The sequence below is a fragment of the Acyrthosiphon pisum genome, chromosome A2 (assembly GCF_005508785.2).
Source record: "Acyrthosiphon pisum isolate AL4f chromosome A2, pea_aphid_22Mar2018_4r6ur, whole genome shotgun sequence".
NCBI lineage: Eukaryota > Metazoa > Arthropoda > Insecta > Hemiptera > Aphididae > Acyrthosiphon > Acyrthosiphon pisum.
This window is the reverse complement of record NC_042495.1, coordinates 23,836,907-23,841,267: the sequence shown is the minus strand read 5'-3', so window position 1 is coordinate 23,841,267 and position 4,361 is coordinate 23,836,907. Positions and strand designations below refer to the sequence as shown.

At 31.5% G+C, this 4,361-nt stretch overlaps 2 long non-coding RNA genes across 4 annotated transcripts; one reads left to right on the top strand and one right to left on the bottom strand.

Moving 5' to 3' along the window:
- Window positions 1-73: 73 nt before the first annotated feature.
- Window positions 74-2,038, bottom strand: LOC100570108. 2 transcript variants are annotated; one of them, XR_119652.4, is made up of 5 exons: window positions 1,486-2,038; window positions 984-1,139; window positions 746-915; window positions 294-651; window positions 74-200 (listed from the first exon to the last, which is right to left on the bottom strand). It is a non-coding gene; the product is annotated as an uncharacterized LOC100570108 (long non-coding RNA). The 2 variants fall into 2 exon arrangements; XR_511252.3 differs by lacking the exon at window positions 984-1,139 and having other exon boundaries at window positions 1,486-2,031.
- A 599-nt stretch (window positions 2,039-2,637) lies between these two features.
- LOC107885657 lies at window positions 2,638-3,669 on the top strand. Of its 2 annotated transcripts, none has more exons than XR_001680456.1 (3): window positions 2,638-2,687; window positions 2,826-3,019; window positions 3,141-3,669. It is a non-coding gene; the product is annotated as an uncharacterized LOC107885657 (long non-coding RNA). The 2 variants fall into 2 exon arrangements; XR_001680454.1 differs by having other exon boundaries at window positions 2,681-2,760.
- The last annotated feature ends 692 nt before the right edge of the window (window positions 3,670-4,361 follow it).

Below are 4,361 nucleotides of genomic sequence, written 5' to 3'. Positions count from 1 at the left end.
AATTTTTTGCTATGAAAACAAAATAATAATAATAATAATAGGTATTTGAAATAATATAATCAGTTAGTCTTACATCAATTTTAAGTTGACATGTATCCAATATATTGAATTCGACTTTTATTTGCTTCAACAATTCCTCTTTGGTGGCCAACCCAAGTGCAATTTTCTTGTTGAGTGATTTACGATTATCATTTAACATTCTTATGTTATGTAAAAAATAAAGTATACCAAAATAAATATTGAAAATACTAAATAAAAAATAACACTAGCTTAAGAATTGTATACTTGCTTACATTAGTTCGTCCCATTTCATTATACCATAAGTTTTCATGAAATGGATTTCCGATTCTACTTCTTCTGCCGACATGACGAAAACGATTCCTTTATGAACTGATCAAAGAATTTGAAACGCAAACAAACAAATTAATAAATCCAAAAATTGTGGTACCAAAAAATAGATACTAGAATTTCAGTTCGAGTGTTGGGCCTTGTTCCAACAGATAAGTAGTGCCGTAGAGGTACTTGAATTGAATCAAACGTTTTTGTAATTTTATCTCATAAAATCATAAAAAGGCAAATATACAAATATTTAAATCATTGCCCATACTGCCCATACTCCAATACATATTGCAGTATCATACACAAAACTTCCTTTGGGAAATTAAAAAAAATCATTAGAATAAAGCATGCACAGTGTATGAAAAACAAATTCAGTAAGCGAAGTACTGCTGTTAAAGATAATTACCGATCATGTTTCGTTTTGACCAAGTGTTCAACGTTTGTGATTGAGAGGTTCTAATTTCTGTCTTACAGTGATAGTAGACGAATTTCGGAGCCGTGTTTGCCCGTATTTTAAATTATATTAATTTGTTAATTTGTGGTCGATTAGAATAGTCAGCGTCTCGTGCCCAAGATCTATAAAAAATATCTTTAAAGATTTTGTCTCGATAACGATCGACGAAAAGTCAATAATTATTAAGTACTATTCTGATTTCTGTATTATATTCTGGTTCTGTAGTCAAATTCTCACGTTACTGTGTTAGACCAAATAGTATATTATAATATCGTATTAAGTATTTGGTAAGTCGTTTTGAAGTTTTGAATTTTGATCAGACATTCACACACTATCGTCAAATCATCTGAAAAATGTATGAATAGAACTCTGTACGACTGTTATGTAGTCTGTATTTTGGTTCAAATTTCAAATAATCGCGATTCGCGAGTGATTCAAATTTTAAGTCTGTATACGAAAAAATAATTGTTTGAGCAGCCGGCTATTCACTACATTTGGTCGGGCAACTACTTAAATAAAAGAAAGGGATGTTCACGAGTTTGGGTGGATTATGTAACCGCATGTAAATAAGAGAACGCCAATGTTATAACAATAATTATAAGGTGTCTATTGCAACACGAAAATACAATAATAGAATAATATAATGGGTGGTGAGGCCGAGCCCAAATCAATAATAATAAATAATTACGTACGAGATTGATTACCGATCGGCACATGCACCGTGGTGGGGCGGTGTATCGGCGGCGGCAGTGACTGCAACAGCTTTGGCGACGATGTCGATGACACGCTGGTGAACGGGGGGTCGGCGGTACCGGATTACGTAATCTGCAAATGACGTAATGGTAATCACGGCACTGATGGCGGCGTCGATCGCGGGATATACAAAAACGATATCAACGGCGAACGCGCGAAAACGAATAGCGGTCGCACAACGAACAACAGGTCGACGTCAACAGGAACGATGTCGACGACAATAATAAAGGAACTCGTCGCTAAACGAATAATAACTGAATAATGATTGAATGCGCAGATCATAGGCGCACCACGAACTCGTCGCTACAACGGCATCAAAGTAACGGCCGGACACGAATCACGCACGGTCTGCTCGCATAGAGCGTGCGGCAAAGACCCAGGCATGGCAATCAAGATACAAATCTGAAATTGACAAATATTGTAAGCAGTTTTTGGACATAACCTTAAAAAAATGCCCCAAATTGTCTTTCTCTCTTTACGTTCTCTGTTCCCCAAAAAAGCACACGGCCACGGCTTATGAAACTTACTGGTATAGCCGTATAGGCGTGTCCTAACCATTCTTATATTATCTAAGCGTCCGACTCGCTTAAACACTGCCGACTGGGTAAGCCGCGATAACGATGATACGGCTCCATAGGTAGGTACTAAAAACGAACACGTCATTATAGTTAAGGGGATTCGATACCGTGATTTTCTGTTTTCGTCTAACACACGCGTGACATAGTATTTTAGACGTGTTTTTTGCCAAACATACCAATTGATCTAATGAAGCGATAAGAATTCTGAAAACCGATTTGAATTCTTCATCAAGTCTACTTAATATCGATTTTCCCACATTTTTGATATTATCTCCCAAAATCCAAAAAAAGTCATATAAAAAAAGAATATTTGAACATTTTTGTATTTCAATTTTTGGAGAAGCTAAAATCAAAAAATCAAAAATGTGGGAAAGTCGATTTCAAGTAGACTTGATGAAGAATTCAAATCTGTATTCAGAATTCTTATCGCTTCATTAGATCAATTGGTATGTTTGGCAAAAAACACGTCTAAAATACATAGTCACGCGTGTGTTAGACGAAAACAGAAAATCACGGTATCGAATCCCCTTAATAAACAAATAATCAATGCTTTTAACGTGAAGGTAATTAATTAATTTTACTATTCGACGTTTCTTAAATCATTTATTGTTATCTAATTAAGTCAGACTTGTGACGGTACATATTTTTATGATTTCGAGTTAGGTTTATGAACGATGTTTATGCCAATAATATTTTTTCAGGAATAACTAGGATTTACATAATATCTGCACGTCGTTCGTACTATACTATACTAACAAGTGGCTGCAGTAGAGTTCTGAGCAGAGTGCAGCTTGCTATTATTGACTTTGCACTGCGAGCGTCTGGTGTTGTGATGTTCATGATTTTGTTGTAAATACCTACCGACATTACGATTTAGCGCCTAGCGGTGTAAAAGGTAAAATATGTTATTATGTTAGATGACAATTTAATAATTTCAAATTTCATTTTGAAGCTTCTTAAATGCATACATGTACCTATGACTATGATAGTATTGTATTATTTTATTTTATTTGAAGCTGCTAAAAAAAAACCTAGTCTCCTGCAAACAGTGAACGGACATACAATGGTAATTATAATATTAGTTACACAGATAAATCATCTGTTGTTTATATACTTATATTTGTTGAGCTATAATAATAGTGTACCTAATAAAAACTATAAAATAAATCATTTGTTCCCAATCTTTAGATTAATAAAACTCTAAGGTTACACTTAAACTTTACGAATTATTATCCAAATTTTTAGTTTTCATTGTGTATATTATTGATTATTAAATGCTCTGCATTATCCGAGGTATTATCAATAATTATTTTCAAATTTCTACTCAAATAAAGTAACATAAAAATATATTATAATATAACGTTTGTATGTTTGATTTTTAAGGGGCAACTGTATGAACATATTTTTATTCAATTATTTACTTACTTTGTTAGAAAAAAAAAAATCATCTTCTAGGTAATTTATAGACTAGATATGGAACAAAAATTCAGTTTAAAGTTAATTAAATTTACTATATTATAGTACTATGTATCAGAATAAAATAGGGTATTTTTATATAATATATAAATATTATTATATAATTATAATATAGATTATAATATAGATTATATATAGTGTATGTACGGAAACATGGCACATTGTCACTAAGTACCATACTTAAAGATTTAATTGTTAGATCGGGCTCAGTACTTTCTACATATATTTGTGTTTGGTTTGCAGAACACACACAAACCGAATTCAAAAATATGTAATATAATTATTCTGGTAAAGTTTTACTTAAATTTAAAACAATAAAATTCATATTGTTGATAATGAATATATTGACTGTAGTAGCATGATGAGTATTTTTAATAATATTTTAATAAAGTAATATTTAGTCATTGTAGGTATGCTAATTAAGATAAATGTTATATTATTTTATACCTAAATATTAAAAATGTTGATGGATGATGGTAGGTGCATCTACATTCTATATTATGTCTACATTTCAAAATACATACATTATAGTTTTAAATTTGGTCATTTTATTTTATCTGAAAGATGAGAAGTTTTTGCTGGTAAGATCAAAGCTTAAATTTTTATTGTACTTTATATAGTATGTTTGAAAAAGAACATTATTTAAATACATATTCCCGGTTCTATAATTTTAAAAAACGAGCTATTACTAAATGTTCTCTACTTTTAAACAAAAAAAATTAACAAGATCCATCTATTCTACAGGGCATGAGAGTTTTTCT